This window comes from Vigna unguiculata, chromosome 10 (genome assembly GCF_037176805.1).
Source record: "Vigna unguiculata cultivar grain cowpea cultivar isolate G323 ecotype 2 chromosome 10, ASM3717680v1, whole genome shotgun sequence".
NCBI classification, from domain to species: Eukaryota; Viridiplantae; Streptophyta; class Magnoliopsida; order Fabales; family Fabaceae; genus Vigna; species Vigna unguiculata.
The window spans coordinates 34,289,657-34,312,846 of record NC_140801.1 but is presented as its reverse complement, the minus strand read 5'-3'; the positions used below and the strand labels follow the sequence as shown (position 1 = coordinate 34,312,846).

Below are 23,190 nucleotides of genomic sequence, written 5' to 3'. Positions count from 1 at the left end.
ACTTAGTTTGTGTTGGATGCTCTATGGAAGTGGCAGGGCGCAGGTTGAAATTGAACCTCATTTGCTTGCCATTGGAGGGACTAGATGTGATACTAAGAATAGAGTGACTGTCAAACAATCATGTCATAGTTGATTGCAGATGGCGCAATGTTATATTCCCAAAATCTGAGGGGTTGGTTGTAACTCTATTTATGAGGCACAAAAAGAAGAGAAAGAAGGAGCCTCCTGCTTCATGATAATGGTCTAGACAGAGAAGAAAAGTACGACTGCTCTGATTAGAAGCATACCAGTAGTGGATCAGTACGCAGACGTATTTCCAGACGAAGTTCCTGGATTACCACATAGCAGGGATGTAGAATTTGTTATTGAACTTATTCCTGGAGTTGGGCCAGTATCGATGGCACCAGCGAGTTGAGAAGAAATTTATTTGGCCTACTGCGTCACCTTAGGGAGCTCCAGTCTTATTAGTCAAGAAGAAGGATGGGAGCTCAAGACTCTGCGTGGATTATCGTCAACTAAACAAACTGACGATCAAAAATAAATATCCGTTGCCTCAAATTGATGACTTATTGGATCAGTTGAGGGCTAGTATCGATCGCACCATATAGAATGGCACCAATGAAGTTGGCTGAGCTAAAGAAGCAGATTGAAGATCTGCTTGAGAAGAAATTTATTTGGCCTAGTACGTCACCTTAGGGAGCTCCAGTCTTATTAGTCAAGAAGAAGGATGGGAGCTCAAGACTCTACGTGGATTATCGTCAACTAAACAAACTAACGATCAAAAATAAATATTTGTTGCGATCAGTTGAGAGGACGTGTGGCTACCCTGGGAGACTCATTGTAGTGGACTAGAGCTAGTTTAAGGGGTTCACGGTGCCAACATCAAGAAGGGAATTTTAGCATTTGTTTTGAGCAAGGAATATCCAGGTTAGGGGTGTTCTATTTTGTGTTTTGTGTGACAAATATATGATTTCGTGCTAAACTTAATGAATAGGGTGCGTCTTTCTGCGTTTTTGTTTGAATTTCGTCGTGTTTCTAGAAAATTCCAGAAACCACTTGGCGGCGTCAGGGGAGCCCGCCAGGCGACGCATGCTCCAGAACCCAAATCTAGGTTTTCTCTATGAACCGCGTGGCGATTACGTGCTGTCTGTTAGGCGACACACGCTAGCTCGCCCAATTGCTATGTTTTCTTGTGTTATGTGATGTTGATTGTGCTTGGTTGGAATCTTTATATCAATTTATAAACATTTACATGTACCTACATGACAAAAATTGTATGAATTGGCGATAACTGAATGAATCGTGACCATGATGGGGAATTAGGGTTCATGTGGAAATTGGTAATGATAAAATATGTTTTTTGTTTAGGATTGAAGTACTGTTTTCATGAAAAAAGATATTAAGATTGATTAGCATGAACTTGGGTGAAGTCGAACACTAAAATCATGTCAAGAACTCTGCACGAAGTGTGAACTGGGTTTTTAGGGTGCGTACAGGTGTGGAAAAATCTGGCCAAAGCCCAGGTTTGGATGCACCGCTTGGCGGCGTAGGAACTGCCGCTAAGCGACACCTCAGAACAGGGAAACATTTGATGTTTGTTTTAAAAGTTTGGCGTTTTGGGACGTTGAATAATTCCAAGAGAAACTGAATTAGTTTATAGGAAGTATGGAAAATTAAACTCGTATGTATATGGATTAAGTTATGTATAACTTTGCAATGAGCATAAAAGTGGTTGGTTGTACTAATTCAGATGTTTTTAATACCTAATTGGGGGCCTTACTTGAGTTGAAATTGGACTGATTTATATTCCAATTGATGTGTGGTATTTTTCCAACTGTTTGAGTAAGGATATGCTATTAATTGAGAAAATATGCTAAGTGAGGTGTGTGAAAGTGCAATTCAGTTATATGACTATGCCTGGAGGAATGGGTTTTATTTTATATAAGGCGGTCTAGATTGTATGCTCCAATGGTCATTGGCAGGTGTGATAGTGGTGTTGTTTTTAAAGTCTATGTGCAATATTAACAATTTTGTGGCAGGTTGCAATTAGTAAATAAAGAGAACATGATAATACTTACTTTGGGCATGATTAAATGTGTGCATTATGATTTAGTGTTGGTATCATGATTGGATAACTGTAATTGTACTATAATTGACATATTGTATGATTGCGATCCCTTAAGACTTGAGAAAATGCCAAAAACCAATAGCATTGCGCTACTAGTATGGCGCCTGGCGGCGTAGGGTGAGCTGCTAGGCAACTGAGTCCCAAAATAGTATGCACGTGTATGCACGTGGCGCCTGGCGGCAGGGTTGGTTCTGCTAGGTGATAGGGGTGCGACATGAGTACTGGAAGGCGCTTGGCGCCTGGCGGTGTAAGATGTGCAAAAGGCGGTCTAGAACCAAGTTCCGCCTGGAAACGCGAGAGGCGCCCTAGGCAATTTTGGGTGCAGAGGTTGCTTGTGAGGAGGGTTTCTACACAATTTTGGATGAGGGTCACGATGCGATGCTTTGGTTGGGGGCCCAGTTACGAGTTTAACTTGTATTTGGGTAACACGTGGCCACTCGAGGTTGTAGCCTGGTGGTTTAGGAAGTCCAGTGGAGTGTGCGAGATCGTGGCTCGTACGAAGAAGTTCCAAATGACTTCCTTCTTCAATGCAACTGAATGAGTTTGGTAGTCTTGGGACAACTACGAAATTTAGTTCGTTTTAGGGAACTCCACTTGGTGTCGTAGATTGTGGACGTGGTAATTTATTCTCGGATGTGGACTATTAGGTGGTGGCCTATAGTCGGAGGGACGAGTAGACACTCGTGCAACAAAGATTGATCAGTGTACTCACCAAAGGGTGTAGAATCAAGAGGCGTCTAACGTAAGGGTTGAAAGTTGAGGAATTGAGGAATGGGAAATGCTAACACGGGTTATGGTTTTTGAGATGCTTAATTTATGTCATGTTATACTCGTTTGTTTATAATTGAGCTCACTCGATCTGTGTGTGTTTGGCGATGATCATGTAACTTGTTACATGGGAGCAAATGTTCGTGCAGGTGAGCGTGTGGATGCCTAGAGATGGAGTGGGGAACAACTATGGGAGTTTTACTAGTTCTTTTTATAGACATTTATGAACTATTTTGTAATGATTTGATAAATAGTTTATATGTATAATAATTGAATGTCGTGGATTTTGTTTTATTTTGGCACGTTTAAATAAGTTTTTAATTTCCTGCGTTTTGGGAAAGTACTTAATATTAAATACAGTTTCATCATTTTCTTTCTTTTTATTTAAATAAGTAATTTTTGGCTAGGACTTTACATGAAGAAGACAAATTAGAGGACATGATCCCTGATGTTGGCGTTGAAGCTTTTGCCCAAGCACATGTGTATGTCTACTAATTTGGAGACTTCGTTGTATATTGGTTCAACGAAGTTCACAAGGTTGTCAGCAGTGTTAAGAGTGATGAATTTGAAGGCGACCAATGGGTGGACCAATAATAGTTTCACATAATTGCTGGTGTTGTTGAATGAAATGCTTCTAGATGGAAATACACTACTCACTCGCAACTATGATGCCAAGAAAATTCTTTGTCTAATGGATATGGAGTATAAAAGGATACATGCATTTCCTAATGATTGCATACTCTATAGGAAAGAATTTGAAGGATTGAAAAAGTGTCCGAAGTGTGGCTTATCACGGTACAAAGAGAAAATCAATAGTGAAGATAAAGGTGGGTTAGAAAAGTATATTCAATTTTTTTTTTAATTTCTGATGTCCAGTTAGGCCTTGGTTAGGCGGAAACCGAGGTAGTAACTATTAAATATGCCTCGGGTTCATAACCGAGACATAAAGAACAACCTTTTTAGATGGAAATAACTGATGTCCTTTCCCTTCCCTGCACTAATGACAAGTCGGCTAAGGTTAAGAAAAAGTCAGCGAAAGTAGAGAGCAAAGAATGAGAAGATCAAGTTAGTCAAAGTGAGAAACAAGTTGGCTATGAAGATAGTAAAGAACTCAACTGTTAATGAAAGGGACAAGCATGGTGTGGGCTACACATGGCTAAGTCAGGATGAATGGAAGAAGGATGAAAGACAGAAGAAGCATTTAAATTTATATGAGGATTTGTTGGGTAAACTTAAATGAGGATAGTTGGAAAAATCCAAAAGATAGTAGTGCTTCATATTAATAATTATGGAGTTCATTTAATTGTGTTTAGGTAGTAATTGGGTAGCTGCGTTTAAAATAAGAAGTTCATTAATAGGATTTTTGTAGTTGTTAGGTAACTTATTAATTGTGGTTTGATAGTAATTATATTTAATGTATGTGGTTGAAGACTAGTTAAAGGACCTATAAATAGTGTATGTAGTGTTCATTATAAAATACAACAAGTCTTAATTAATATACAAAGTATTTATCCAAAGAGACTCTGTTGTCAACAACATGTATCTAATAGCTTATGTGTCAGTTGTTTTGTAGTCTCTTTTCATTATTCATTAATATAAGAAAAAGTAACTCAAATCAAATGAAATTTAAAAAAAAAATTATTATTGGGACCATGTTTGAAACATATTTAGAGGCTAAACGTATTAAATTCTAGTTTTCCGTCATTTTCTCTCAATCTTTCTCTGATCGTAACGATAAATAAAGTATCGTAGACACATATATATTTCTCTACATATAGAATATAACTAGTGCTATACCCGTCCGTATGCACGGGTGGTGTGTTTTTTTTTTTAATTTTGTATTTGTAAAATAAAAAAATATTAATTATCTTTTGAAATTAATATTTTTTCATATATATCATTATACAATATTATTGTTCGTACAAATAATAATAATAAATATTGTAGATAGACATTATTAAAATTAGTATAGATCAATGTTACTTTAACTTTTGTAGTCATATTTTTTAATGGAGTATTTCAAATTTTGGTTACATATAAATTTAGATATTTTTTTACTTCAAATAAATTTATATGGTATTTTTTAATGGATTGATTTAAAATTGCTTAGAAATAATCATAAATATCTTGTTAGTTGAATAACAAAATATTATGTTTTTTAATTGCTTACTAATAAATAAATTGGTTACAACCACTCTTATGGTTATTTTGATTATGCTATTTATATATTAAAATGTCAAATGATTATTGGTTATTATAATTTTTGGATGAATATATTAATTTAAAGTTTAAATATAGTTGCAAATGTGAGTAATTGTTATTTTTTAATATTTCGAGTGCATAATTACAAATATTGAAAGTAATAGATGGAAAAGGATGTTTAAAGAGGGAAAAACTGTTTGGTAGATTTATTTGCATTCTAAGAGAAAGTTTCACCCTAGGTAAAAAAAATAAGAGAATTTCATGACTATATCAAGAAGATTGTCCATTTTAGAAGAGCAATAATAATAACCGTATAAAAATAATTAAATATCTCATACAAGTACTCCTAGTAATATTTATTTCGGAAAAATAATAATAATAATAATATTTTTTTATAATAATAATAATAAGTAGTGCTAGTATTGAAACATATCATGTGGTGCAGTGTTATTATTACTTTTTAAAATTATATTAAGAAAGTTAATATAATTATAAATAATGATATTTTATTTCAGAGTATAATTTTGCATAACTTATTATTAAAATTAAATAAATGTAATACAAGGACGCTGTTTTTTTTTCCTTCTTTTTGTTATTGTTGGTAAATATTTTAATTCAGAATTAAGTAGGTAATTAATATATTCTTAGATTTTTCAGGTACACACTTTTATATTCATTTTTATGTATTTGAAAGTGCATTAGAATTTTCGTTTTCACTCTGAGTTCCAGAGTCAATGTTTTCTCTTCTTTGGTACGCTGTGTGGGTTTGGGAGAAGATGTCATTTTCGGGTAGATACAACTTCAAAAACATGTTCCAAAACTCTATCTATTTGCTATATCCAGGTGATGTAAGTAATAATTAACTTTTACAGTGCATTTGCATTATTAATGGTTATATACCATTTTCATTACCTGTGATTGTTTTGATCAGTAGTTGCGTTCTGTTTCCATTGATTTTCAAAATGTCATTGATGCATTATTTGGTTCATTTTTCAGACATGCATGTCTTATATTTTCGCCTTCTCGCATATATGGACATTGCAGGGATTTGGGGATTTTGAAGATGATTTTATGCTTGAATGGGGAAACAAACTGGCTCTTGGAACCAACTATTTCACAGATCCAATGGGGAATGTTTTGAACTTAGATTTTGAGGAGGGTTTGATTAAAAAGGGAATTTTTCGCATACCATCTTATTTTGAAGAATTTTATGAACTGCAAGATTTGTAGTGATAGATATTTCCGACTTTGGATTTTCGATCTGGAATGGACTGAGATAGAATACCCAGGTTTAGGAAATAGTTACATTACAGAGGAAGATTTAGTGTGGTCTAGATTCTTGTCTTCTTTTTGGGTAAAGATATGTCCCAGAGAGGTGAACTTCGAAACTTTATTAATTTTGTTGTGTGTTAAAATAACTATTTTTTTCCATCTAATATTGTCTGCTTTTGTGAATACAGTCTACGATTTGCTTGGATGCATATTTCACCTATTATGGGAGAAAAAAGTAGTTTATGGGCAGGAGATGGAGTTCATAGATCCTTGTTTTAAAACTTTCAAGTTTATGTTTGATGTGAAACCTAATGCTACAACGATTTTACGTGGTCCTATTGGAAAAATGTTTAAGTACTATAATATGAAGCATGAAGTGTACTTGCATCTGAATTATGTTTCCCAGAATGTTTTCTTGTATATGTTGTTTTCATTAGAAGGAATCGAGATTGACTATAGTACAAATGCTGCCTCTTCTTCTGGTACTGCCAATATTCCTGCAGATGTTGTTGACCAAGGGAGTGATCATTCCTTAGTTAAATTTTTGAGTGGTTATGATATTGGTGCATCGTCGCTGGTATTGGAAAAATTTTTGAGTGATCATTCCTTAGTTTAATTTCAGTATTCTTATTTGATCATCTATTTTATTGTGCAGTTTTTTATAACATTTTTAATGCCTGTTTCAGTATCTTAATGCTTCTTTTGTTGCCACTTGGTGGAGCTCCAAAGGGGCATGAAGAGCTCCATGGGCAGCGAAAATGGATGAAGGAATGGAGGCAAGTTGGAAGGCACTTGCAAGCAATGGAAGGTGAAAGAGGTGACAGGATTTCCTAATCTATGCTAGCCTAAGGAAGGTGGCTAGAGGTAGAGAGAGGAAATCTCTAGAAAGTGGTGACTCTCAAAGGCAATAGAGGGAGGAGTGCTCTCAACTCAAGTTGCATCTATTGCATAAAATTTCAAGAGTGTCTACAAATGAGTGAAATTTTGGCTTTTATATGAAGCCATTAACACATGAGAAAGGAGAGCCATTGGATGGAGTGGGCCTTGATCTTGGCCCTTAGATTAAGCTTGGAGAAGGAGGCTTGATCTTGGCCATTGGATGATGCCTTGGAAAAGGAGGAAGCATTCCTAACCCTTGGATGCTTTGGATCCATGAGGTGTAGGAAGAAGTGTTGACTTTCACTTAGTCCACCTTGGCTCTTTTGATAGTTCATGGCCAAATCTCCTATTGGGCTTAGTCAAGCCCAATTTTATCAATTGAACTGCTCATTGTTTGACTTATTATTCTAGAAAGCAAGGCCTAAACAATGGGCCAATCTTATTGCTATTCTATTGCTCTTTGAGAAACCTCTTCAAATCTTCACATCTTCTTTGGCCCATGTGAAGAGTATGAGAAGCCCATATGGGTTTGGGCCATCTTGAATGAAGCCCAATTGGATCTTTTTTAGCATGCTCCTTGTTATTGGGCCTCTTGATGGGCTTGGGCTTGAAGGTGCATGTGGGTCATGTATTGGGCCTTGAGCATGATTTGGGCCTAGGCGTTGACCCAAGCTATAAGCCTTGTTGGGATCACATCATCCCCTCCCACTTGAAGAGGATCTGACCTCAGATCAAGAGGGTCATTTAAGGCTCACAGCAACTAAAGTTGGGTTCCACCAGGATCAAAAACATATCTGCAATAGTCATCAAACAGAATTGGATTAAAATCATGAAGACCATGCAGTATAATTGATTGGGGAATGTGGGAAAGTGGGCTTATAAATTTGGAAAAAGTTGGTATTAGGCCCACTTCACAAGAGTGTCTTACACTTTGACTTAGATGATTTTTGAAATGAATTTTAAAGTCAAAGTGTGTTTTGGCACAATATGTGGAGGAGGATGAAATAAGTGAATAAGATGGAGAACAAAAAGGTTGAGAATGAAACAAAACAAAAGATTTAATAAAAAAGTGAGAAGAGTTTAGAGATGGGAGAATTCCCTTTGAAAATTGGGTCTTCATGGAAGGAATTGGTGAAGGATGGTACACCAAATCCTTAACAATGAGTTCCCTTAGGCTTGAAATACTCTTTAACTCTACCACTTTTGATTGTCGTTCAAGCTCACTCTCTTGTTTTATTTTCTCTCTTGCTTCAAATTCGTTTCTCTCATTCTCTTCTTTGGCTTTTCTAATATTATCCTCTTTTGCCTTTTCTTCTTCATCTCTTTTCTTTTTATCTTTTATCTCTTTGTCCTTTTGTTCTCTTTTAGCACAAAGCTTCTCAAGCTCTTCTTTTTCTCTCTTCTTTAAATACTCTCGAAGCTTTTTAAGTTTTGCTTGCTCTTTCTTATGTTTTGCTCTCTTTCTTTGTTCACTCAAGAGCAAGTCCAAATTGTGCTTAAAATCTTTTTCTAGTCTAGAAAACTTAGCAAGATTTTGGATGAAAGCATCCCCTATGTCAATGAAGTTTTCTATCCTAGCTTGTTGCTCTTTAGTGATCCTAAATGAAGGGGGAATGAAATGCTTCCACATGCATGCTTTCAATTCATAAAATGTATTAATGCATGATTTTGTCCCCTTTTATATTGCCTCTCTTGCCACCACTCGAATGCACGTCCTATAAACCTAGAAGTAACATGCCTAAGAATGTCAACTTGACTATATTTACGAAACAATGGTTGCACCAATTTCTCGGTATCCCACATCCAATCTCTAAATGATATTGGTCCTATATCCTCCCCAAAGAATGGAATGTCACTATGAAATGTATGATGCAACTCATGACTACCATGCTTATGCAACCTAGGACTATATGTAGAATATGTACTCATGGTGATTGAATGAACTTATGCAACTTGAAAAAAAGTGTGGTAGAGGAAATCAATCACAAGTGGACCTCCAGGTTAGGCGAGGTGAGTCTTTAAGACTTCTTAAATACCAAAGCCAATCCTTGCCAAGATACACTTGTAAGAGGTTTCAAAGATCACACAATTGTCTAAGTGCTAAGTAAATAGAATCACTTGAGTCACTAAGCACAAAACAAGCAAACAAGACTCAAAGAAATTTAACACTAAAAACGGACCCCTAAATGGCAAAAGATTAGAGACTTTGGTCTCACAAATCAAGCCACTATGCAACGTGAAAACATGAATCTAAACTATGCGGCCTAATGTAAGGTGAGAAAGCACTTAGAACTTTCAACACACTTACAACTAAAAGCGAATTACTAATGGATGATAAAGGTTCTACTTAGGAGATGGGATTGAACACCTTGTGGTTCCCCAAGACACCTAAGTAGGCCAAAATACAAGTTCAAAGAGAGTTAAAAATTGGTACACAAAATTTAGGCAAAGAGGAGCAACCCAAGAGCACCAAACTTTTAGAGAACTTTGAGTAGAAAATAAGGCACAAAGGATGCTCCAAATTGACCAAAAGAAGTGACCAAATTGTAGAAAAACTAGTAAACTAAAAGATGCAACAATTACAAGCCACAATGGCCAACTAAAATGCTTGAAATTGGTGTTGGAAGCTACTCCCAAGGCCAACTTGAACACCACAATTTTGGACAGCAAAGTGATGCACTCCCAAGAGCACTTTGGTGCCAAATGAAGCCTTAGTTGATGGCTTTGAAGTATACACCAATTGGAGGAATATTTGGACCCCTTGTGGATGCAAAATGCAACACCAAACAGCAACAAAACCTGGCCAAAATAATGAACAAAAACAGCAAACAAACTATGCCAAAGGCATTGGTTAGCTCTCACTCAAGCAAGAAATTGATGGCTCAAAACTTTCCAAAATATGGTGAAGGTGAGAGGAAGAATTCAAGCACACTCTCTAGATTTTTACTTCTCAACCACCACCTAAAATGCTACCTTAGACTAGCAACCAATTTGGAAAACAAAATCACTTAATTCACAATCAAGAGCATTGAAGCCAACATTACTTGCCAATTGAAATGTATAACACAAGAAAAGCTAATTAAGAAAGTTAAACCACATTGAATATGATTTGACAAGACTGAATTGAATAGCCAAAAACAAAGACAAACAAGAAATTAAGGCTTGAAAGAAAGGAAAGCACAACAAAAGGAATCCTAGAACGGAACTAGAATAGAGTAAAAACCAAAAACAAAAACTGTAGTGCTCATAAAATGCTTCTGGTATTCATTGCATGTATGCCAATGTGAGGGAAGTAATCCACTCCAAATGAAAGCAATTGATGGCAATATTGAATACACATATAAACAAGCAAATGTATAGGCCAAGAGCACTGAAATTCTGAAGCAAAACACACCAAAAACGCACTAAACAGTGATTTTTCCGAAAACACAGCACCAGAAAACGCTGACAGATGCCTTAACTTTGAAGAATTTTCATATTTTTTGTACTGGACATATTTGAATGATTCTTTTTTCTACTTTTTCGTCCAGATGTTAATAAAATTAGGCAAAAATCAGAAGGTGATTCGGTACTATGAATCGTTACAGTTAAATCACACAAGAAAAGTGTGCGTCAGGACACAAGTGAAAACAGCAGCAAACTGGCACTGAAAAACGCAGAAAGTTGCCTCTACTTAAAAAATTTGTATAGAATTCAATTCTCAACATAATTGAATGATTCTTGTTGGAGAATTTTCTTCTATGACTTAGCTTTTCTAAGCAACAATCAGCTTAAAATTTGGTGCACTGAGTCACTCGTGACACTTCTCAAACAGAAGGTGTGCAGTGGAAAAAAGTTGAAAACAGAAGCAAAAGCAGAGTGAAAGGGGAAGATGTTCAATAGACAAATCAATTCGATTTGGAGCTTGATTATGATCTAGAATCAAGCATAGATGAAGATGAACATCTTAGGACACTCTAAGGCACAAACCAATCGGTGAAATGGCATTAAAACAGTGAGGAAAGCTGACTCAAACAACCACACGCATAGCATGAAGCTTCATTGCGTTTTGGAGTGGAGTTTGGCACGGTTTCACTCAAGCAAGTGCAGAAAATGAATGTAAACGGTGGAAAATTGAAGAAACATGTAAAAGAAAGCATGAACAAGACATAGAACACAACTTGAACGGTGGAAATTGAAAAGAAAAAAGAATCACCGAATAAAAATGACAAGAAACACAATAGAAGCAAAAAAAAAATGGTGCTAAAATGTAAAGGAAAGCTAGTAAAATATGTGAACCATAGCAAGCAAGGAAATCTACAAATAGAGTGTAGAACACTCTTGTAGTCTCATAGTTGCATGGAATCAATGGAGAAACACAATATAATAGACAATGAATGGTAAATGTGAAAGAAAAACAAAGAAGAAGAAGATGAGAACAAGACGAAAAATGAAGGAAACACAAGACTAGGAAAGAACCTTACCAAACCTTGAGAGACCATGGTTTGATGGCTCTTGATACCATTATGGTGGAGCTCCAAAGGTGCATGAAGAGCTCCATGGGCAGCGGAAATGGATGAAGGAATGGAGGCAAGTTGGAAGGCACTTGCAAGCAATGGAAGGTGAAAGAGGTGATAGGATTTCCTAATCTATGCTAGCCTAAGGAAGGTGGCTAGAGGTAGAGAGAGGAAATCTCTAGAAAGTGGTGACTCTCAAAGGCAATAGAGGGAGGAGTGCTCTCAACTCAAGTTGCATCTATTGCATAAAATTTCAAGAGTGTCTACAAATGAGTGAAATTTTGGCTTTTATATGAAGCCATTAACACATGAGAAAGGAGAGCCATTGGATGGAGTGGGCCTTGATCTTGGCCCTTAGATTAAGCTTGGAGAAGGAGGCTTGATCTTGGCCATTGGATGATGCCTTGGAAAAGGAGGAAGCATTCCTAACCCTTGGATGCTTTGGATCCATGAGGTGTAGGAAGAAGTGTTGACTTTCACTTAGTCCACCTTGGCTCTTTTGATAGTTCATGGCCAAATCTCCTATTGGGCTTAGTCAAGCCCAATTTTATCAATTGAACTACTCATTGTTTGACTTATTATTCTAGAAAGCAAGGCCTAAACAATGGGCCAATCTTATTGCTATTCTATTGCTCTTTGAGAAACCTCTTCAAATCTTCACATCTTCTTTGGCCCATGTGAAGAGTATGAGAAGCCCATATGGGTTTGGGCCATCTTGAATGAAGCCCAATTGGATCTTTTTTAGCATGCTCCTTGTTATTGGGCCTCTTGATGGGCTTGGGCTTGAAGGTGCATGTGGGTCATGTATTGGGCCTTGAGCATGATTTGGGCCTAGGCGTTGACCCAAGCTATAAGCCTTGTTGGGATCACATCATCCCCTCCCACTTGAAGAGGATCTGACCTCAGATCAAGAGGGTCATTTAAGGCTCACAGCAACTAAAGTTGGGTTCCACCAGGATCAAAAACATATCTGCAATAGTCATCAAACAGAATTGGATTAAAATCATGAAGACCATGCAGTATAATTGATTGGGGAATGTGGGAAAGTGGGCTTATAAATTTGGAAAAAGTTGGTATTAGGCCCACTTCACAAGAGTGTCTTACACTTTGACTTAGATGATTTTTGAAATGAATTTTAAAGTCAAAGTGTGTTTTGGCACAATATGTGGAGGAGGATGAAATAAGTGAATAAGATGGAGAACAAAAAGGTTGAGAATGAAACAAAACAAAAGATTTAATAAAAAAGTGAGAAGAGTTTAGAGATGGGAGAATTCCCTTTGAAAATTGGGTCTTCATGGAAGGAATCGGTGAAGGATGGTACACCAAATCCTTAACAATGAGTTCCCTTAGGCTTGAAATACTCTTTAACTCTACCACTTTTGATTGTCGTTCAAGCTCACTCTCTTGTTTTATTTTCTCTCTTGCTTCAAATTCGTTTCTCTCATTCTCTTCTTTGGCTTTTCTAATATTATCCTCTTTTGCCTTTTCTTCTTCATCTCTTTTCTTTTTATCTTTTATCTCTTTGTCCTTTTGTTCTCTTTTAGCACAAAGCTTCTCAAGCTCTTCTTTTTCTCTCTTCTTTAAATACTCTCGAAGCTTTTTAAGTTTTGCTTGCTCTTTCTTATGTTTTGCTCTCTTTCTTTGTTCACTCAAGAGCAAGTCCAAATTGTGCTTAAAATCTTTTTCTAGTCTAGAAAACTTAGCAAGATTTTGGATGAAAGCATCCCCTATGTCAATGAAGTTTTCTATCCTAGCTTGTTGCTCTTTAGTGATCCTAAATGAAGGGGGGATGAAATGCTTCCACATGCATGCTTTCAATTCATAAAATGTATTAATGCATGATTTTGTCCCCTTTTATATTGCCTCTCTTGCCACCACTCGAATGCACGTCCTATAAACCTAGAAGTAACATGCCTAAGAATGTCAACTTGACTATATTTACGAAACAATGGTTGCACCAATTTCTCGGTATCCCACATCCAATCTCTAAATGATATTGGTCCTATATCCTCCCCAAAGAATGGAATGTCACTATGAAATGTATGATGCAACTCATGACTACCATGCTTATGCAACCTAGGACTATATGTAGAATATGTACTCATGGTGATTGAATGAACTTATGCAACTTGAAAAAAAGTGTGGTAGAGGAAATCAATCACAAGTGGACCTCCAGGTTAGGCGAGGTGAGTCTTTAAGACTTCTTAAATACCAAAGCCAATCCTTGCCAAGATACACTTGTAAGAGGTTTCAAAGATCACACAATTGTCTAAGTGCTAAGTAAATAGAATCACTTGAGTCACTAAGCACAAAACAAGCAAACAAGACTCAAAGAAATTTAACACTAAAAACGGACCCCTAAATGGCAAAAGATTAGAGACTTTGGTCTCACAAATCAAGCCACTATGCAACGTGAAAACATGAATCTAAACTATGCGGCCTAATGTAAGGTGAGAAAGCACTTAGAACTTTCAACACACTTACAACTAAAAGCGAATTACTAATGGATGATAAAGGTTCTACTTAGGAGATGGGATTGAACACCTTGTGGTTCCCCAAGACACCTAAGTAGGCCAAAATACAAGTTCAAAGAGAGTTAAAAATTGGTACACAAAATTTAGGCAAAGAGGAGCAACCCAAGAGCACCAAACTTTTAGAGAACTTTGAGTAGAAAATAAGGCACAAAGGATGCTCCAAATTGACCAAAAGAAGTGACCAAATTGTAGAAAAACTAGTAAACTAAAAGATGCAACAATTACAAGCCACAATGGCCAACTAAAATGCTTGAAATTGGTGTTGGAAGCTACTCCCAAGGCCAACTTGAACACCACAATTTTGGACAGCAAAGTGATGCACTCCCAAGAGCACTTTGGTGCCAAATGAAGCCTTAGTTGATGGCTTTGAAGTATACACCAATTGGAGGAATATTTGGACCCCTTGTGGATGCAAAATGCAACACCAAACAGCAACAAAACCTGGCCAAAATAATGAACAAAAACAGCAAACAAACTATGCCAAAGGCATTGGTTAGCTCTCACTCAAGCAAGAAATTGATGGCTCAAAACTTTCCAAAATATGGTGAAGGTGAGAGGAAGAATTCAAGCACACTCTCTAGATTTTTACTTCTCAACCACCACCTAAAATGCTACCTTAGACTAGCAACCAATTTGGAAAACAAAATCACTTAATTCACAATCAAGAGCATTGAAGCCAACATTACTTGCCAATTGAAATGTATAACACAAGAAAAGCTAATTAAGAAAGTTAAACCACATTGAATATGATTTGACAAGACTGAATTGAATAGCCAAAAACAAAGACAAACAAGAAATTAAGGCTTGAAAGAAAGGAAAGCACAACAAAAGGAATCCTAGAACGGAACTAGAATAGAGTAAAAACCAAAAACAAAAACTGTAGTGCTCATAAAATGCTTCTGGTATTCATTGCATGTATGCCAATGTGAGGGAAGTAATCCACTCCAAATGAAAGCAATTGATGGCAATATTGAATACACATATAAACAAGCAAATGTATAGGCCAAGAGCACTGAAATTCTGAAGCAAAACACACCAAAAACGCACTAAACAGTGATTTTTCCGAAAACACAGCACCAGAAAACGCTGACAGATGCCTTAACTTTGAAGAATTTTCATATTTTTTGTACTGGACATATTTGAATGATTCTTTTTTTTACTTTTTCGTCCAGATGTTAATAAAATTAGGCAAAAATCAGAAGGTGATTCGGTACTATGAATCGTTACAGTTAAATCACACAAGAAAAGTGTGCGTCAGGACACAAGTGAAAACAGCAGCAAACTGGCACTGAAAAACGCAGAAAGTTGCCTCTACTTAAAAAATTTGTATAGAATTCAATTCTCAACATAATTGAATGATTCTTGTTGGAGAATTTTCTTCTATGACTTAGCTTTTCGAAGCAACAATCAGCTTAAAATTTGGTGCACTGAGTCACTCGTGACACTTCTCAAACAGAAGGTGTGCAGTGGAAAAAAGTTGAAAACAGAAGCAAAAGCAGAGTGAGAGGGGAAGATGTTCAATAGACAAATCAATTCGATTTGGAGCTTGATTATGATCTAGAATCAAGCATAGATGAAGATGAACATCTTAGGACACTCTAAGGCACAAACCAATCAGTGAAATGGCATTAAAACAGTGAGGAAAGCTGACTCAAACAACCACACGCATAGCATGAAGCTTCATTGCGTTTTGGAGTGGAGTTTGGCACGGTTTCACTCAAGCAAGTGCAGAAAATGAATGTAAACGGTGGAAAATTGAAGAAACATGTAAAAGAAAGCATGAACAAGACATAGAACACAACTTGAACGGTGGAAATTGAAAAGAAAAAAGAATCACCGAATAAAAATGACAAGAAACACAATAGAAGCAAAAAAAAATGGTGCTAAAATGTAAAGGAAAGCTAGTAAAATATGTGAACCATAGCAAGCAAGGAAATCTACAAATAGAGTGTAGAACACTCTTGTAGTCTCATAGTTGCATGGAATCAATGGAGAAACACAATATAATAGACAATGAATGGTAAATGTGAAAGAAAAACAAAGAAGAAGAAGATGAGAACAAGACGAAAAATGAAGGAAACACAAGACTAGGAAAGAACCTTACCAAACCTTGAGAGACCATGGTTTGATGGCTCTTGATACCATTATGGTGGAGCTCCAAAGGTGCATGAAGAGCTCCATGGGCAGCGGAAATGGATGAAGGAATGGAGGCAAGTTGGAAGGCACTTGCAAGCAATGGAAGGTGAAAGAGGTGATAGGATTTCCTAATCTATGCTAGCCTAAGGAAGGTGGCTAGAGGTAGAGAGAGGAAATCTCTAGAAAGTGGTGACTCTCAAAGGCAATAGAGGGAGGAGTGCTCTCAACTCAAGTTGCATCTATTGCATAAAATTTCAAGAGTGTCTACAAATGAGTGAAATTTTGGCTTTTATATGAAGCCATTAACACATGAGAAAGGAGAGCCATTGGATGGAGTGGGCCTTGATCTTGGCCCTTAGATTAAGCTTGGAAAAGGAGGCTTGATCTTGGCCATTGGATGATGCCTTGGAAAAGGAGGAAGCATTCCTAACCCTTGGATGCTTTGGATCCATGAGGTGTAGGAAGAAGTGTTGACTTTCACTTAGTCCACCTTGGCTCTCTTGATAGTTCATGGCCAAATCTCCTATTGGGCTTAGTCAAGCCCAATTTTATCAATTGAACTACTCATTGTTTGACTTATTATTCTAGAAAGCAAGGCCTAAACAATGGGCCAATCTTATTGCTATTCTATTGCTCTTTGAGAAACCTCTTCAAATCTTCACATCTTCTTTGGCCCATGTGAAGAGTATGAGAAGCCCATGTGGGTTTGGGCCATCTTGAATGAAGCCCAATTGGATCTTTTTTAGCATGCTCCTTGTTATTGGGCCTCTTGATGGGCTTGGGCTTGAAGGTGCATGTGGGTCATGTATTGGGCCTTGAGCATGATTTGGGCCTAGGCGTTGACCCAAGCTATAAGCCTTGTTGGGATCACATCACCACTGCATCGTCGAGATCTAAGAAGGAGTATATTCTATCAAATGGAAATGGAATGTATTGGGAATGCTCAATTAGATGGGCTGTAAGATCCTGCATTGAATGCTATCTGGGCTGTGGATGGAAGAGATTTGTCACAAAGAATAAGTTATGCGCTGGTGATTGTATCAAGTTGGAAGTTGACAAAAATGAAGACAGTTTAATCACAGTTAAGAAAATTTAGAGTGTTCTGTACTTAAATTGAAAATCTTTAACATATGTATTGATGTGGTAATATTTTGGTGCACTTTATGCACAAGAACAATTTCTTTTGTTTGTAGTTGTATTTTGGTATTATGAAACCTTTATTTAAATGGATGAAGACATGCATTTCTAAATTAATTTTTTTTTTTTGTAATTACAGTAATGAGTTACACAATCAGTTTAAATAAACGTAATTGTTTGATATTGTTATATCAATTGTTGCAACAAAATTGAATTTTAAAGATAGAAAAGTTAATTATTCTTTTATACTAATGAAAAATTAGCGTTAGTCATTAAATTTAGAAATGAAATTGGAATGATAGTTATTTTCGTATATTAACATTATGATAATATCTTCGAAAACAAATACGTCGTTTCTATATTAATATAATGTTAGAAAGTGCATAAAGGTTTGTTATCCATTCACTTGATTTCAATAATTTTATACTGAATGTTGTAAACATTTATCATAATTGGGTTTGTGGTTGTTGGTAGCTGTAAATTCAATTTATGATTGTCTTCGTCAAATTAATTTATCAATTGAGTTGGCGGTGGTGTAAAATGAAAAAAGAGTTCAATACATAAATGCATTCTTTATTGTAATTGTGTACGTGTGCACGATGGTTGGTCTTGTTTTAAATGACAACGCAACTTTTACTTGGACTAACTATGGCATCCATGTCTGAGAGAATGAAGTCATGCAACAAATCATACATGTATACTTATGCCCTTTATCATGTATCATCTTTCTTTTCTATTCTTTGTATGTGTATTTGTCCAAATTTCAAACTGATTTCATAATATAGATGGCATTTCACATAGATTTGTATATGTTGTCTCTGGACACAGAGCATATAACGGATAGAGTTCTCAAAATGTAAGTTAATATAGTAAATATGTCTTATACATGTTGGAAACCTTCTTTAAACACAAAATTTGTCGTAGAAGACAATGGTTTTTGCTCGGAATCATGGATTAAGATCTTTAATCCTAATTTGCTCTGAATCCTAGAAACTACAACATACAATTGACCATGGCTAAACACTGGTTTTGACAAATATAATCCAATCGAGCACAAAGATTGCCCCTATGATTTGTTTATAGTCATTGCATAAGATAACATAATTGAAAATTGCCTTCTGATTAGTTTGAATGGCCACGAAGATTGAGATGGAGACATAGACATACGTGGAATATAAACTTCATTACCCTTTTTGTTTCCACTTATAATCCTTGCTGCTATTACATGTTTTTGCAACCTTGTAATAATTAATATGCTTCTGTTGCACAGTCCCTCCGCTTGATCCAAGTTTCTTAGCAACATTATAGGAGCTCTGATTTTCAGAGTTATTTTCTGACTTGGTAATCCTGATGTAGTCAATGAATTGAGGAATTCTGGAGTAATAACATCATAGTCATAATTTATTGAATTATCAGATTTATTAATTGTACCTGCACTTAGGTACTCTTGTTCTTGTCCTGCAAAGCGTCATTATATTAGTTATTGGACATATAATACATATTCCATATGTAACATATGTGACTGGATAAATAAATATTTACCAGGAATTAAAGATAATATGTATTGGTTAATTTCTTCCATTGTCTCGATTTTACTAGCCAATATAGCTTTGCTCTGCAGGAAATTATCATTTCTGTAGTTTTCCGATAGATTAGTATATGTGCTTAATACAATTGCTTCGATTGGATCGTTAAAATCAGAAATCAAAAATTCTGGTGGTATTTCAATATCTACTACACGATCATTTGGTTCACACAACATACCATCACCAAGTTTCACAATCCAATCAGAGAACTCTTGAATTTCCGATGTTGTACTGGTTTGTAAAACTGTTTGTAATAGTCTCATGTTCTTGGTCAATGTCAATACTTGATAGTGCTGCCATAGGTATGTTGTTGTACAATGTCTGATCGACTACCTCTAGGAATTACAGGTAATATTTGTCTAAAATCACCTCTAAAGACTAAATTCGATTTCATTTGCTCTTTCATTATGTCATTTAGCATTCTGTCAAGAGTCTCGAAACATATATTGTGTGCCATTGATGCTTAATCCCAAATGATAAGGTCAGCTAATTTTAATAGCTCTACAGCTTCAAAACCCTGTTCCATGTTACAAATTGGGTTTTCCATGGTTGGAATTGGTATTCTGAACTTTGAATGTGTTGTTCTTCCTCTTGACAACAATAGAGATTCTATACCACTTGATGCAACAGTTAGAACAATTTTTCCCTTAGATCGCAATGTTGAAGATAGAGTTCTCCACATGAAAGTTTTTCTTGTTCCGCCATAGCCATATAAAAAGAACATTCCTCCGACGTTCTTAATAACAACTTGATTCACTTTGTCAAATATCTCCTTTTGTTCACCTACAAATGTTTTTTCCGATTTTATGTACTCAAATAAAGAATCTATACATGTATTTGAAACTTTTATAACAAATTTAGCTAACTACTTTTTACCTGTCATGGAATTATAATTTTTCTGAAATACATTTTCTTCACTGATGGGATTGTAGTCAAGTTCAGAGTACACCAATTTGTTCCCATATTGAGCTATAACATAACCATCTGGATATGGCATTGTTGGGAATTGTTTTAGGCTTCTTCTATTAGTTTGTAGCAACTCTTCTATATGGAATAACGTTAGGTTTCTCAATATATGAGGTGATAATTGCAATTCTGCATTTAGATAAATTGATTTAAGTATACATTTGCTTAATGCAATAACTTCATTGTTGAAGTTTAGAAATAACAATGAAACATACTTGGATTGCCAGCTTTTATTCTTTCCCTATATAATACGTCATCAGATAACCAATTCCAAGTTTTTCCCCATAGATCATGTGGTTTGTTAACACTATTAGACAATAGCATTGTGACAAAAAGATTCCTTTGATAATTTCCACTGCCCCAATCTTTTGCTTCTTTGATAGCTTCTACTTATTCCTTATCATCTGCTAAAAATCCCAAAGATTCATATGCTTCTCTAAAGGTAGAATATAATATTTTGTCTATCGTCTTGATATGTTCATAACATAAAGGACCTTTGACAACAATTAGCATCCTCCTTAGATAGTATAATTCACCTGTTGATGGTGGTACCCAAATAAGTCTTCCAATTTTATTTCCTATTTTCTTGGGTTTCCAACATCTATCTTTCTTGACATAGACAAACTTTGACACAATCTCTGGGTATGTCAAAGTTCTAGCATCTTCATACTTTTTGTTCCATTCCATCCAACTCGTGAACATTGATTCTGTCATGAATCGGAAATGAAAAGATTCTCCAACAGGCCTCAGAAGGTGATATATATATATATATATATATATATATATATATATATGTATATATATATATATATATATGTATATATATATATATATATATGTATATATATATATATATATATATCTACAATCAAGATATTGTTTAATTTCATATGTTGGCTGCTCTAAAACAGAACATTCATTGGTATTATTAACTATAGCAGATGTAATTATGTCATAACCCTTGTTGATGTATTTGAATAAGTACTTGATTGAAGTACTTCTGTTGCACCATTCAACATTTATATGACCTTGATATTTAAGTAACAATTTATGATTATATGGAACCACAAATCGATTGTCTAAAGAAACATGATTCTTCACAACACAGACTTCATTCTCTTCTACGATATTATGGAAATCCATCTTCTGAAATAGTTGTAGTACTATGAAATTTTTTAGGAAAAAACCGTGAGCATTTACCATTCTTCATGCAAGGAAGAGATTTATTTACTACTCCACAAGAACCATGAATCATATGTTCCTTCACTGATGTAGTTTTGGATTTTCTATTGGGCATGGTATTTCAGCCGATATTACTCTATCAATGTCATTTGCGGTTGGATATTTGTCATTCTGGTGCAAAAACAGTAGTAGATGAGCATGACGTAGACCACACTTTTGGAATTCAATAGTATACATGTCTGCATTGTACAATGATTCAATTAGTATGACAACACAAAGAAATATTTATTACGTAATGAAATAATAGGAATAAAAAGATTTACATGCAATGACCCTGCCCAACAAATGATTCTTCGTAAGGTCTGTTAGGCAATTTCTCTTCATGTTCTTTGAAGTACTTGTCAGTCGATGATTAACATCATGCCTATAACCATCTTCCTCGTATGGGAATAGTAGCGGATATTGGAATCCTAGGTAGCTCGTGTGCAGTTCATTAATTGTTTCCAATTTTCCACTTCTATTTTCCATTATGATATCTCTTGGAGAAGCACTATCAACATTACCAACTATTAATGCTGCTACTTCAGAAATGTTAGGTATATTGTATAGCCTTCCATCCTTAGTCTTATCAGTAATAAGCCTAAATTTAAGGTCACAGAAAGGTTGTTCTCTGTAACGATCTCTAGCAACTCGAAATGATTTTGCATGAACATTGTATTCATCTAACATTTTTGTCAACTTGTTTACAATATCTACATCAATTTTGTTGTCATTGTTGAAAATTGATAGAATATGAATTAATATAGCATACAAATATCACAATCTAATATAAAAACAACTTATTTAAACATACCTTAATGATTGGATTCTGTTGTGTGTTTCATTTTCAGTATAATAAATATATAGTTGGGCGAACTTAGGCATTTGCCCTGTAGAAGGGAGCAAACTACCTATTCTATGGCAAACTTGGCCTTGGATTCTTAGGTTGGGTGGACCATGACCATTGTTGTAGCTATTATCAACTTTGGCACCAGGTGATGTAAAAGCAAACATCATATTATATGTTCTAATATGTTGTTGGAAATTTTTTCCTTCTCTGCTATTGGAGTCAAACAATAATTGCTTCAAAACACTAGAAGCATCCTTCAATAGAGGTAACTGCATTTTTCCATTCCCACAATACAACTAAAACTTTGGAATTGTAGAATGTTTATGCTTGTCTATCCTTTCTTCATACCACATGTATGCTTTACAATACGAGCACATGTATATTGGGTCACCTATATCTGTATAAGTAGTGAATTTGTATTGTTTATTTAGTAAACATATTTAAAAAGGAATAATATCATGAAATAAACGATGTAATTAGTAGATATCTTATCTTTCATCTAATTGTATGGAAGGATCATTGTCTGAAGTTGTACATGTTTTTTTCTTTCGATCTTGTTGACCTTGTACATTTTGAACGTTGTCTTGAACTGTCATAATATAAAAGATTAAGAATTTACGAATATAAATATCTGCTAGTGAATAAATTAATAAATACCTTTTGTATTGCCTGCAACATCTGCGTAACTACTGACTTGACTTATTTTTTGACCCATAAGAAATTCATATGCAATTAAAAAAAATTGTTCACAAGTACTGCTCTTATTCAATGAGCATTGATTTTCTTTTTCCTGCTCTGAAGAAACCATCTAAAACCTATGTAATAGATTGTGTCGATGTGAAGCACTGCTATCTAGAACTGTATGTTTATCTTTATGGCATTGCACTATTCTATAATTGTTAAGTCTTTCATCCTCAAAAAATTTATATGTAACATCAAATAGTGGAGTACACAATCTTCTTGTGTGTTGGCTTTTAGAAAATGCACCAAATTCTTTACCACATTTCTTATTCAT

The 23,190-nt window shown here is 35.4% G+C and overlaps 1 pseudogene; it reads right to left on the bottom strand.

Moving 5' to 3' along the window:
• Positions 1-18,432: 18,432 nt before the first annotated feature.
• Positions 18,433-22,853, bottom strand: LOC146882427 (uncharacterized; annotated as a pseudogene).
• Positions 22,854-23,190: the final 337 nt, after the last annotated feature.